General features: G+C 47.6%; 1 protein-coding gene and 1 non-coding gene across 3 annotated transcripts in view; both read left to right on the top strand.

The window, feature by feature from the left end:
• LRBA (LPS responsive beige-like anchor protein) overlaps positions 1-14,284 on the top strand; it is a 2,244,423-nt gene that overhangs the window by 962,933 nt on the left and 1,267,206 nt on the right. The gene's annotated exons all lie outside the window — the stretch shown is intronic.
• Positions 8,790-8,928, top strand: LOC144820532 (U12 minor spliceosomal RNA). Its single transcript, XR_013607826.1, has one exon. It is a non-coding gene; the product is annotated as a U12 minor spliceosomal RNA (small nuclear RNA).

Raw genomic sequence — 14,284 nt, 5'->3', positions numbered from 1 at the left:
TTTTCCTCTCCACAGTCTTTGCAAGCAATGATTTACGATTAGTTTGTGGCACCCTCCACACCTCATACCAGTTTCACGTCACCTATAAAAAGTTAGCCTCACTTTAATCAACTCTTAAACATGTGGCAGACCAGGTAAATGAGACTTATTTATTATGGGGTCATGTAATTTCTGTGGTGCTAATTAAATAGAATTAATTTACATCTGATCTACACTATATACAGTGCTGATTTCTCTGGGTAAAGCAGCATTCCCTCCTTTGTCTTGCATTGTAGACGATGGGCAGTAGTCTGTCCTTCTGCCATATTTTGTAGATGTTCTATTGTATGGGTGCTCTCAGGGATGTCCGAGGGTACCTTTCATATTTCACTGGCTGTCAGAGGCATTCTTGCATATTACATGGTTTTCCCTCGACCTATGCCAAACAGTACCTGCACTTCTGTAAAGGTAAGACATTTGTTGTTTGTGTACAGTTCCACAGTGGCATGTTGACTGCACGTGGGGGCCTCTTTAGTACCAGTTTAACTGCCACACCGCACGACCTTCCCACTTGTCTCGTAGCATATGGATACTCGATTTGGACAGTGTCATCCAGCATGTAAACATTGCACAGTAGTTCCTGCAGGTATGTCCTGTATGACCGGGTTTCTCACAACGATCGCCTTTGTCTTACTGCGTGCTGTAGCTTTGTCGCCATATACTATAACTCAGTATCCGATAAGCCCAATCCCCCATGGCCCTAGAGGAGTTTTAGCATCTTCAACCTCTCTACTTAGCTTACCCGCCTTTATTGTGATATCAGCAGCTGGTCCAATTCTTTGGACTGTATATGCGGTAGGTGACACATTGATCCCTGCAGGACATGCAAATGGTGCAGCAGTAACATAATCTTTGAAGGACCGAGCTGAGTAGCAAAATAACATTGTTTTGTTATTCGAGTGTAGCCAAAAGGTCCAAGATAAGAACGTAACGGTTCTTGATTTTTCTGATATTTCAGTGAGATTCCCAAAATAAATAGTAAAAAAAGAACCATTTAATTCTTATTTTGGATCTTTTGACTACGTTTGAATAAAAAAGCAGAGAGTTATTTTGCTACTCAGCTCTGTCCTTAATCTTTTTCTTATGGAACTCGTTTTAATGAGTATGGGGTTTCCCATTTGTTGGACTTCTGAGCCCTGTTGATTTCACCAACTGATCTAGGACAGTTTGGACATTTACCCCTTTTCTAGTATGTTACATAATCTTTTATGGCAAGATCCTATCCCATTACATACGAGGGTAGTTTATACCACAATTCTGCCAATTGCATTTGATCACTCAATACTGTACACATTTTAAGAGCGCATTTTGCATTCTTCTTGAGTCACCATTGTATGCAGAAATCGAAAACTCATGAATTCCTTAATATATCCATTTTCCTATGTATGCCTCTCTGGCTACCTCACACTACTCACCCAGTGGAACAGGCTAAGTTTCTTACAGTTCACAAGAAGACTAGAGACTTCACTGAAGCGGTCTAGCTCCTGTGGCAGGCTGTGCTTGGATTGTTCCATGTCTGACATGTAAATGATTATCTCCTCAGCACACATGGAGATCACATGCTACATCTCCCACCACAATTCCCCACTCATGCACAGTAGTCCTCAACCTGTATCCCAGCAGTTACAACATCAAGGCATATAGCAATTGTAACATGGTGAGATCCCTATGTAGGGCCCCTCCGAGTCAGCTGTCTGAGAGCACCTGGTGGCTTGCCCTCTTTGTTTTGGTTGGTCCTGCATACAACAGCTGGATTCCTCTCAAGAAATTTGGGGGCAAGTTCATCCGCCCCTGTGCCATCCATAGATACTTCCAGGAAACCTTCACTGTCAAATACTGCTAGTGCACACAACCCATGTGCAGGCAGTAGCATGTCCATGACATGCGTCCACTACAGCAGATTCAACAACATACTCCAGACAGGTATAAATTCACTCTGCTCTTCGTGTACTATGCTGTCTGTAATACACATGAACCTGTCTGTCAGTATTGTACTCAGTATTTTGCATTTGTGTTGTATATAAATAATGACCCATAGGCCTTGTAAACAGTTAGATCTTTGGCTTTGGAATCATTATAATTAAGGCTTCCCTCATTAGTAAGGCCAAGCTCCCTACCGCTTTCTCGAGTCTTCGCATGCCTAGCCTCCAGGCATTTTTTCTTTTTGTGACTGGACATGCACTTCTACCAGTTCTTGTGTAGGTATTTGAGTGTCTAGCATGTCTTTCTGCCCTGTTATTCTGGTCAGATCAAGCCCCTCTAAGAAGCACATTACTTGTGACATGCTATTCAATACTCGTTCTTATACACCTGTTTAAAATGCATGTAATATTGCTTGTTTACGCCATCCTGTGTGAACATTTGTTTTCCTTCCTGTAGAGTTTTTGTTGAGGGTCTGTCTCTTTTCAGCAGCTGTGCCAGCATGCAGCCCGTTTTGGGTCTGTTGGATGACCGATGAACTTATTGTGTGTCGTCCATGTGTCTTCTAGTTGTCTTTTACTCTGTACTGCTTGTGCTACTTTCTCTTGATTCACAAACCCTTCCCTCTCTAATTGCCTCAATATTTTCTCCTGCTCCATCAGTATGCGTTGGAGTTGTACGTTTATGCAATAGGTTTAGCCATGCGTTCAACCTGCCTTACCACCTTGAATGTTTCCTATGCATTGGCCCTGCTCCCTCTGTTTCTAGTTTTAGTCAAAATAGCGGTGTGCCTACCCCTTTAAGCCCTTCATCAAAGATTCATCTGCATAGTGCCTTATAGCAGAGGCACCCTGTATGCACTTTCAATCAATCAGAACATTTGTTAAGCGCACTACTCACCCTTGAGGGTCTCCAGGAGCTGGGGGGGTGGGGGTGCTGCTACTGCTTGAGTAGCCACGTCTATTATATGCATCAGTATACTGTATCAGCAATGGAGACTAGTCAGACAGAAACTTGCTCAGGTAGACTGTGTTTCTGAACCTATTCTGATCTTGTGCCCGAGTCAAAAAGTAGTCCAGTCAGCTCGATGTGTTGCCAGTTGGTGTCATGACAATAATTTGTCCATATCATCTTGGTTCCTCCATAAGTCCTTAATCCTATTTCATTCATAACCCATCTAAGTACTTTGGCCATACCTTAGTGAGTGCCAACCCACCTGCCCAACAATGACACAATTCAGGAATTCCATCCAGACTATCATTCTACCTGAATAAGGTATCCTTCCCTGTAGCACACCAAGAAGAACAGCTTGTAATCTGTGTTCGATTCATATATATTTATAAGATAGATTTCAACATGTCACTTAAAGAACAATACATACCTTTCACCTCTGCTGCCTCCTTAAGCATATCGACTAATACTCCGGCTGCCACCTGCTTCATTACTCCATGTGTGTAGCTGGAGAAGGTAACATTGGTAACCATATAAAGTTAGCCACACCACTTGTGGTGTACTTTTGTAACCTCAGCTAAAGTCAAGTGTGTCTCCTGTAGCACAGCAATAACAATGCAATGTTTTTTCGAATATGTTTATCACCATTTTTCATAGTTAATTATTTCCTCTCCTAAGGCATAATATTAATAAAATGAATAGCCACTGAGGAAATGCAAAATGAAATTGTGCAATGTTTAAATCATCGATTAACTACTGGTCTCTCAGCAGGACATGATTCAGATTTTGTGATGGAAGTGTCCTTACGAGCATGTTGATTGGGAGGTGCCATTGATGGCTTCTGCCCTGGAGATGTAATTGACAGTTCATGCCCTGGAGATATCATTGAGAGTTTGTGGTGTGGAGATGTCATCAAGAGGTTTTGGCCTGGAGGTTTCATTGAGAGCTCATTGACTGGTGGTGTCTCTGGAAGCGTGTGCCCAAGAAGTGTAATTGAAAGCTCATGGTTTCGAAGGGTCATTGGGAGATCATACCCTGGACATGCCATTGGTAGCTTGTACCCTGGAAGTTTCATTGAGTGCTTGTGCTCTCACAGTGTCTTTGAGATTGTGTGCTCTGCAGTGGTAATTGTGAGGTCTTGCTCTGCAGGCGCCATTCAGAGACTGTGTCGTTTAGGAGTCCGAGCTTTAGCTCTACAGTTGTCAGAGAGAGCTTGAAATCTACAGGTATCAGTGAGAGCTTGTTCTCTATGGGCATCAATGAGCACTTGAGGGCTGCATGTGTTCTTGTGCTTTGGCTGTACCATTGAGATCTGCTCTGCAGGTATCATAGAAATCTGAAGGTGTCGTATAGATCTACCGTGGAAGTGTCATTGTTATCTTGTAGGTAGGTGTCATTGAGAGTTTCATTGTAATCAGTCGGAACTGTGTGTTTATCTACAACGTCCTAATATATAAAGATACTAGAAAATTGTGTACAGAGCCAGGGGCATTGTACAGTGTTTTTTATATGTGATATATATGTTTGTTCACTCTATTGAGCACTGCCTCATCTACACTTTTGTTCACTGTCGTACTGAACACTGCATATGAATTGTGCATACATACTAGTGACGGTACCTTTACCATAACTTCGATACATGGATTTGACATTGGTTAGTGGATTCCCCAAAATGTGGTACACATTAAAAGAGTCCACTGGGAAATTGTGCATGTATAAGATATCTGACAAGATTCTCCATCTTCTTCCTCGAGTATTGTCCAATATAAGACTGATGTTTTAGGTGTTCTGGGTTTCTTCATTAAGAGCTCATCGAGAACAGTCTTGACACCTTTATCCCCTGTAACCGCCTGAGTCCAGCTTTTAATTTGAAGATACTTGAATTTAGATAAGTTCTTATCTGAAAGATCAGAAATGTCTTCCCAGCTTAAAAGATTCCCTCCAGGCAATAACTGGCCCCATGTTCTGATATTCGCATTCTGCAAAGCGATAGATAGTACATCTTTAGTCCATTCAGGAGAGCCAGGAGAGTCCCATATTGGGGCAAGAGCGGAATAGTATGGGATATTCAGCGCTCTTCTAACCCTGGCCCACACATATGCCATGTCTCTGACGACCTTTAGTCTTACTTTTTTAAAGTACCGCATGTCTCCAAACTTAAACAAAAATGCATTAGATCCTCCCTGGATCTCTGATAACATGTTCTGAAACATAAAGTCTGTTTCTGTCTCCCCTAGGGTGTCAAATAACCTTATTCCCGCTTTCATTAGTAGGGTCCAGGCATATACTCTCAGATCTGGTGCGCATAATCCACCCTTGCTTTTCTTCCTGCGAAGCTTTTTCCAAGAAATCCTTATCCCTTTAGAGGCCCAAATAAAGGAGTTCCATTTGGTTTGAATCTTACTTAGTTTGGCTTCATTGAAGGCAAGTGGAATGTTCTGGAATATGTATATTAGTTTCGGTAGCAGCATCATTTTTACTACATTGATTCTTCCAATTAGGGTCAGAGGCAAGAGTGACCAACTTTTCAAGGATTCCTCAATTTCTTTCTGAATTTTAGCGAGATTTTTTTCTGCAAGTTGATTTATGTCCTGCGTGATTTGAATTCCCAAATATCTAATTTGATGCCCTCCCAGATCAGCTATGGAGGGATCAAGTACCGGATTCTGACTTGCAGAATTTATGGCAAGTATCTTTTGATCTATTACATCTCACAGTCTCACCTGCCAATTTAAAGCGGAACCACCTGTTTTCTCTTCATAGAGTATATTGGTCTCCAGCCAGGCTCGCTAAATTTTCGAAGGGGCCTACTCCTTGTTGTCCAAAATGCAAATTTGAAAAAGCAGATGACCTGCACATGTTTATGACCTGTCCCGCACTCAGAGAATTTTGGTTTGATATACAAGAAGGTATGAAAGCCCTATTTGGGTATGAAATACAGGTTAGTACGCAACAAATTTTTTTGGAATTCCTTCTAATTATGAGAATGTATCACGAGATATTATTAAGTTATTTTTGTATTTAATTGTCTTAGCCCGTAGGGAAATATGTAAACTATGGGTGAGTTCCACCATACCGACATATGTTAATTGGATTAGGGCAATTAGGCACACTCTCAGCTTGGATAGTATGGTATGGAAGAGAAGGAAGCACTTTTGGACTCCCTGCATTATTTGGCTTGATGGTTTATAACAACTTTGTCCAATGATTAGCCCTTTCTGCAGAATGAACCCGAAGATCAGTCTAGGGTCTGGATCTGTGAGAGACTGAGCTGACTATCCACATGCTCGCATTGTGAGATTTATACTGGGTGTCTGCAAAAAGAGCTCCCATAAAGATTTTTTTGGTACAATCAAATACAAATCTTTATCGGCGTATGAGGAAAAAAAAAAAAAAAAATTTTTAAAAAAAAGATATCTGACAAGAGACATCTAGTAGCAGATTTCTTACCTTTGAATTTTTCCCAGATGCCTGACTGGGTCCCGAAAAATTTCTACAGTAGTACCTCTGCGCTTCGTTAGAGAGCGTCGAGAAAATCTGTAGCGACGTCATTCACTGGAAGTGATGTCGATAGAGTCCATATAAGTCCTCCCCTGACGCGCCAACGTCAGTTTCTTCCTTTGCGCACTTCCAACACAGATCCAGAGAGCATTTCCTAAGACCTTTTTTTCTAAACATATTTTGTCGCTGGAACATTGTTTTTTTTTCTAAATTTTCTCTATGTTCAAACCTTGTGGGTCTTGCGGAAGGAAGATGTCGTCCACAGATCCTCATGATATTTGTATGTGGTGTCTTGGCGAACACCATGACTCTGGGGAGTGTGACCCCTGTAAAGAACTTTGGCCGACTGCATTGCAGGAATGCAGCATAAAGCTCATAACGGTTGTTGCAGGCTCCACGTCGTTCGCAGTCTCCTTCTCGTTCCAAGGAACGTTCAAGAGCCCGCTTCAGAAGTCTTTTTGTTTGCGTCCATCAACCTCAATGTACAAAGGTAAGTTGCAGCTTAATCGGTCAAAGTTGCAGCATTCCCCAGGTTCGCTGCATACGTCCTTCCCCGTTCTCCGATTGAGGAGTCGGGCGAGAGTCTACACCGCGCCTCCCATTATTCCCTGAAGCCGGGGCGACTCTGGACTAAATGCGGGAATATTATTCTTCCCTTCATGCCGTCTTTGGGTCTCCACCTACCTTTTGTGTGCTTTTCAGTCCCAAGGAGGTGAGAGGAGCCAGGACGGTATCCACGCTGACGGGGTCTCCCTCTGCTTCATTTATACTCTCTGGATTCATAGTCTGATCTGTGTCGGCTCCGTGTCAACACCGGTGCACAGCCCTTAGGAGTTCCCACCTGCGATGCCAGTGTCTCATCACACAGCTCCGATGTCTAAGTCGGCGACGCCGGTCGACACGCCATCATCTCTCCTCTCCAATGTGTCACCAGATTGACATTGGATGGTGTCGGGGCGGTGCTGGTGGTGCAGTTCACCGCAGACATCTTTCATCCCTCCTACTATTTTAACTCTGGGAGAACAGGTTTTTGGAGCGGAATAAGAAGAATTGGTATTTATTCAACCCTTGCCGGACTCTGTTCAACCACTCCTGGAGATTAGTTAGCTATCCCAGCTGGGTGAGGCTAGTGGCCCTGAGTCTACCCCAACCTCTGGCTTGTTTTCTCCTCCCGGCCTCAATTCAGAGGTTAGCTCCGCTTTTGCTGAGCTTCTGAGGAGGGTAGGTATAATTCTGGAGCTGCAGCACTTTTCTGTGGAGGTGGCCATCGACCCCTTAATTGGGGTGCTTTATCAGGGCCAAACAGAGATTGAGCCTGTGCTCCCCTACAGTGAAGCCTATATGATACTTTGTTTGGATCTTGGACTAAACCTGTTACGAGGGCCCCAGTGGACGTCTATAGCTCATAGACACCGTTCTGCCCCGGAGGCTCAGCCTGCCTTCTACTGCTGCCTACTCACGCAGCTTTGTGGTTCAGGCTGCTACAGCTTCTCCTGACAACAGTGCTCTTTCTAACATCCCTCCAGGCAGGGAGTCCAGGAGTCTCAATACTATTGGTTGGCATATTTTTTCTGCCTCCAGTTCAGCCTTAAGGTCACTTATGTTTTCTGAGTCTGTTTTCTCATGCATTGTGAGATTGTGTCTCGCACCTGCTCCCCTCGCTTCTGGATGAGACCCGGAACGATCTTACCCAGTTATTTCATGATGGCCAACAAACAGCTAAATTTATGAATCGATGTGTGATTGATACCAATGATTCTGTAGGGCAAGCCGTGTCTCTTTCAGTAGTACTTTGTCATCGTGCCTGGCTATACAACTGGTTTCCGGAGGCTATCAATCCACATTGATAGACATGCCTTTCGATGGTATACATCTGTCTGCGCTCATGCCGATTTCACCTTAAAGCGTTTTCGGGACAGTCAGTTGTGTGACAGAATCTTAAACTCTGTTTTTCTGACCGTCTGCCTTGTATTCCTCTCATGCAAGGGTTGTATGGGGGGATGGTTGTCTTGATTCCTTTCTTTTGAGCAGTTCTAGGATACTGCCCATTGGCCTTTTCTTTTCAATCTCCACCTACTGGTGGTACTCGGTGAGGTGCTCCTGCAGTCTGCAGGTATTTCTTATTACTTTTTAAACTGTTGAGGACAGGTTTTGGTTCCCGTTATTTGGGACGTATATTGCCTTGTGGCTCTATTGGGTTTCAATGCCTGTTGATGCAAGGTGGTGTTCTTCTTTTCTGAAGATGATTTTTCTACTCAAGTTTTGATTCTATACAGGGTATTTTGTGTATTGTGCGGATATACTGTTTGGTTTCTTTTCCTGCGAGTTTCTTGAGTTCTCATAAGCTGTGTTAAGGTTCCAACCTTTGGGGGTTCGTTATGCCTTGATCTAATGAGTAAGGAAAATAGTGATCTTGAGTGACGCCAGGATCCTCACTCATAATATAAGACTTATTGGTGACTGGGTACAGGTCGTCCCATTGAAAATGGGGATTTCTTTTGCTTATCGATTTTTCTCTCTCCCTTCTCTCCCTTTCTCCTCCATTTTTGTGGTATAATAAAGGTATTTTGCTGTGTTTAACTCATACCTTTTGGCCATTTGATGGGTCTGGTCTCCTGTAAAGACATTTCTTTTTTTACCTCAACACTTGTTGTGCTCTTATGCATTGCAACTCCATCTGTTACTTCAGTTTTTTCATACTGATCTTTTGGTTTTAGACCTCCACTTTGTGGTGCTGGTCTTTACACAACTGTTTACTGTCTTTTATCCGCTGCTTCAATCAGGGTCCCTTTTCTGCCTGATATTCTTTTTTATTAGAATGAAGCCTAGTTAATCAGTTTAAAGTTTGTTGGTCTTTGTTCAACTTGATGTTTTTACAGACCCAGATAGTGGTAGTTTTTGATCTATTCTAGCGTGGTTCTTGCGCACTTGCTGCTTTCTTTTCCAGTTATCTCTCTGCGCCTGGTTGTAGCCATTCAGTCAGTAATGCTGATTTATGTTAGATTGCTATTATTTTCTGGAGTTATTGATATCTTCCACTCCCGCCATCCTCTTACATGGTACCATGTGGCTGATTGCCAGCTCGCTGTTGTCATATCTTCGGTCCATAACGATGTTGTGTATGATTCTATGTACCTTCCATCTGAAAGAGACACGTTATGATAGATTCCTTACCTTAGAATATCCCCAGGGGTCAGACTGGATCCGAAAAGTTTTCGCTAGCAGTACCTCTGCTCGTCAGTAGGTGGCGTTGTGAGGTTCCGTGTCCGTCGCTGTCCGAGATGACGCCACAGAGACTACTTAGGTGCGACCCATGCGCGCTGACGTAATTGCAGATTCGGTTAGAATACGTACCTTAGTCACTTTTTTACTACCTTTTTTGGGACTTTTGTCTCTTGTGGGTCTTCTCTGGTGCACGTAGGGATGCCTGGTTTTAAGTCCTGCGGGGCATGCCATCGCAATATGTTGATGGTGGACCCCCACGACATCTGTCTCTACTGCCTGGAGCGCGACCACGAATCCCGGTCCTGTTTGGACTGTAGGGCCATGGACCCAAAGGCCATGCGGGAGCGGTGCCAGAATTTGCTTGAGGTTCGGCACTCGTCCCAGCGCCGTTCTCGATCCAGGGGCCGTTCTAGAGAACGCTCGCCGGGCCTCCTTCATCGCTCCTCAGACTCCAAGTCTTCGCCCTCGGATTCGGGTGGGAGACTACACAAATAGAAGTCGAAGAAGCGTTATCTCTCTCCGTCGTCCCTCCCGTCGGTCCCCGGATGCGGATGAGGGGGACAGGGGTCTGCCCCTGCGGCTCCTTCGGAGTCTGGGAGTCCTGCGGCCTAGCTGCCTTACCCGGGTCCGTTGGCGGCTCCCGCACAGGTGCAAGAGTATCTTGCTGCCATGAACCGCCTGTTTAGGCCAAGTGCTCCCGCCGGCGTGCCTTTGGGCCCCGCGGTCTCGTGTCTGGACCCTGTCAGGCCGTCTGCACCACCGGCTGCTCCGGACCGGCCGGCGGCTCCGGCGCCACAAGGTCCCACGCTGCCGGCTCTAGCCCCAGCGCCACCCTCGGCTCCGCCTCCGGTGCCACATTGGATGCCATTGGTTTCGCCCCTGCCCCGGTTCCCGAACAGTTTTGTCCCCACCTGGGATCGGAATTGGGACACAGCACCGGTTCGGCCCATCCGGCGCTGTTCCCGACGCAGTTTGTTCCTTCCCTGGTCCCTGCCCCGCCGCCGCGGTCGGCGCCACATACTGCGGAGGTAGAGGATGACTGGGAGGGGTCCGAGGACCCTCTTGCTTGTCAGTGCGACTCTGAACAGGATTGGGTGGACGACTTGGAGGAGGCCGGCGGCCTTTATGTCTCCTCTGACCCAGGATTTGCCTCTCCCACCATGGAGGAGGGTGCCTCATACACGGTGGTGCTCCGTCGGGCAGCTGAGGTCCTTAACCTCGATATCCCTACGGTGGCCCTAAAGACTAATTTCCTCACTGCAGTGCTCCAGTCGGCGTCCACTTCGTCGGAGCCACTGCTGCCATTTAATGACGCCCTCACTGACGTCTTGCTGGACACTTGGTCGCGGCCGGCCCGGGTCCCCTGTGGATAAGAACGTCGCCAGGCGTCATCGCCCGGCGCCGGGTGACCCTGCCTTTTTGACTACTCATCCTACGCCCGAGAGTCTGGTCATTCAAGCTTCGACATCCCAAACTGCCTTTCCCAAGGCTCTGCCGGATAAGGACTCTAAGAGGCTGGAGCAGTTTGAGCAGCGTTTGTTCTCCTCGGCCAGCCATGGGCTGTGGTCGGTGAACACTGCATGTCTATTGGGCCGCTATTCCCACCCGGTGTGGGATACCATTGCTCAGGTGTTACCTCAGTGTCCTAGGAGGTCCAGGCTGTTCTTTCCCAGGCTGTGGCCGAGGGTAAGGATGCAGCTAAATTCGCCATTCAGTGTGGCTTAGACACCGCGGACTCCCTCGGTAGGGCAATTTCCATGGATGTGGCGTTTCATCGCCACGCCTGATTGAGATCTACCTGGTTCTCACCGGACATCCAGAGCTCGCTCATGGACATGCCCTTTGATATCACTCACCTGTTTGGTGATAAGGCCATCTGTGCGCTGGAGCGTTTTAAGGACTCTCAGGCTATGGCTAAGTCCTTGGGTCTTTCCACCACGCGCCTGGCCACGTCTACTTTTCATTCCTTTCGTGGCCATGAAAATGGCGCCCCTGCCTGGTCGTTTAGTCAAAAGCCTGCACAGAACCAAACTCCGCCCGGTTGTGAGCATGGAGGCCGCCCTGAGAGTCAGTCCACCTCAGCCCCGCAAGATCCACCTCAAAGGCTTCCTAGTCTGAGCTTTGGGACGCACCCCACGCCAGTGGGCGGCAGGATTCGACATCACTTTCACCATTGGCGTTCTATCGCTTCTGACAAGTGGGTGCTGCAACTCGTCCAGAGGGGTTACTCCCTCCCCTTCGAGTCTACCCTCCCAGCACTGCCACCTCAGTACCACCGCATGTTGGGGGATCACATTGCGCTTCTCTAGCAGGAAGTTATGGCCCTGTTGGCCAAGGGGGCCATCCAGCGCATTCCTGGGCCAGAAGTAGGACGTGGTTGTTACTCCCACTACTTTCTAGTCCCCAAGAAGGACAAAGGGGGCTTGTGCTCCATCTTGGACCTCAGGAACGTCAATCGCTCGCTCCTGAAGCAGAAGTTCAAGATATTGACTCTGGCTCTGGTCTTGACTGCCCTCGACCCTGGATGGTAGCGTTGGACTTGCAGGATGCATATTTTCACATCCCCGTCCTGCCGGCGTTACCTGCGGTTCATGGTAGGCCAGGAGCATTTTCATTTTGCCGTGCTGCCCTTCGGCCTTACCAGCGCCCCTCGGGTGTTCACGAAACTGATGGCGGTGGTCGAGGCTCACCTGCGCAGGTCAGGGTGTCAGTCTTCCCCTACCTCGACGACTGGTTGTTGAAGGTGGGCTCGCCCCAAGCAGTTGTCACCCACCTTCAGACTACGGCCGCCGACCTGCATTTGCTGGGGTTCTCCAACAACGTGCCGAAGTCGCACCGGAGTCCCTCTCAGAAGCTCCCCTGCATCGGAGCGGTTCTGGATTCAACGCGGTTTCAGATTTATCCTCCTGAGAAGCGAGTCTGGGATATTCAGGCTATGATTCCGATCTTTCAGCCTCTATCCCGGGTTTGTCAGGATGACCCTCCGGCTCCTGAGCCTGATGGCCTCTTGCATCCTGCTAGTGCAACGTGCCAGATGGCATGTGCGAGCTTTGCAGTGGGACCTGAAGTTCTGGTGGGTGCAGCATCAGGGCAACCTATCAGATCACGTCCAGAACTTGGAAGGCACTGCACGACAATTGCAGTGGTGGCTTACGGATCGCAATTGGGTCAATGGTACATCCCTCTCCCTTCCCCAACCAGAGCACACAGTGGTGACGGATGCGTCCCTCCTGAGATGGGGAGGCCACTTGGGAGAGGCGGAGATCAGAGGTCTCTGGTCTCCTGCGGAATTCCGGCTCTATATCAACCTTTTGGAGCTTCGGGCGATCCAACTTGCACTGAAGGCATTCCTTCCCTCTGTCCGGGGAAGTGTGGTGCAGGTGTTCCCGGACAACACCACTGCCATGTGGTATTGCAACAAACAGGGCGGGTGGGGTCCTCGACCTTATGTCTGGAGGCTCTGCTCCTCTGGACATGGCTGGAACATCAAGGCATTACCTTGGTGGTTCAACACCTGGCAGGTTCTATGAACGCCAGGGCGGACAAACTCAGCCCTTGGTGCATGATAAATCACCTATGGCGTCTCAACTCGGACGTGGCGCAAGGTCTCTTTCAGCAGTGGGGAGAGCATTGGTTAGATCTATTCATCACCGAAGAGAAGGCGCAACGCCATCAGTTCTGCGCGTTGGGGAATTACCAAGGCTGCACTCGCTCGGCAACGCTTTTCGTCGCGAGTGGAGTTGCGGTCTATTGTCAGCTTTCTGCCTTTACCACTTCTGCCCAGAGTGCTGAAGAAGATTCGGCACGACCGGGCCCAAGTCATTCTGGTGGCTCCGGATTGGGCTCAAAAGTACTGGTATCCCGAGCTACTCGACATGGCGATCGATCCCCCGATCCGACTGCCTCTTCGGAGGATCTTCTGTTGCAGCAGCAGGCGACAGTCCTCCACCGAACCTGTCCAGCCTCCACCTCCATACGTGGAGATTGAGCGGTGACAGTTGACAACTTTCGATCTTCCTCCTGAAGTCTGTGATGTCATTCTGGCAGCCAGGCGTCCCTCCACGAAAACGGTATACGCCTGCGGGTGGAACAAGTTTGTGGCATTTGTGCACAGCAAAGGCTGGATCCCCTTTCTGCCCCTCTTTCCGAAGTTGTTCTGTTCCTTCTTTCCTTGCCCCAGCAGGGCTCTGCTCTGGGTACTATCAAAGGTTATCTTTCTGCCATCTCCGCCTTTCTACGGTTTTCAGATCAGCCTTCTCTTTTTAAGTCCCCGATTGTCAACCGTTTTCTGAAAGGCATTACGCACACTTTCTCCCGTGCCGTTCATCATGCCTCAATGGGACTTAAACCTTGTCTTGACATATCTGATGTGCGCTTCCTTCGGGCCCCTTCGTAACTGTCCCTTGAGTTTTCTTACTCTCAAAAGGGCTTTCCTGGTAGCGATCACCTCTGCCAGAAGAGTGAGTGAGCTCCAGGCTTTCTTCTAAACCTCCTTACCGTTCTGTTCAACCGGACAAGGTGGTTTTAAGGACCCGTCCTTCTTTCTTGCCAAAGGTTGTCACGCCGTTCCACATCGGCAGACCATCACTTTGCCCACCTTCTTCCACCTCCGCATCTTTCAAAAGAGCAAGAGCGGCTCCACTGTCTG

This window comes from Lissotriton helveticus, chromosome 2_1, assembly GCF_964261635.1.
Source record: "Lissotriton helveticus chromosome 2_1, aLisHel1.1, whole genome shotgun sequence".
Lineage (NCBI taxonomy): Eukaryota > Metazoa > Chordata > Amphibia > Caudata > Salamandridae > Lissotriton > Lissotriton helveticus.
The sequence above is the reverse complement of the archived record's forward strand: the minus strand, read 5'-3'. Positions and strand labels throughout refer to the sequence as shown.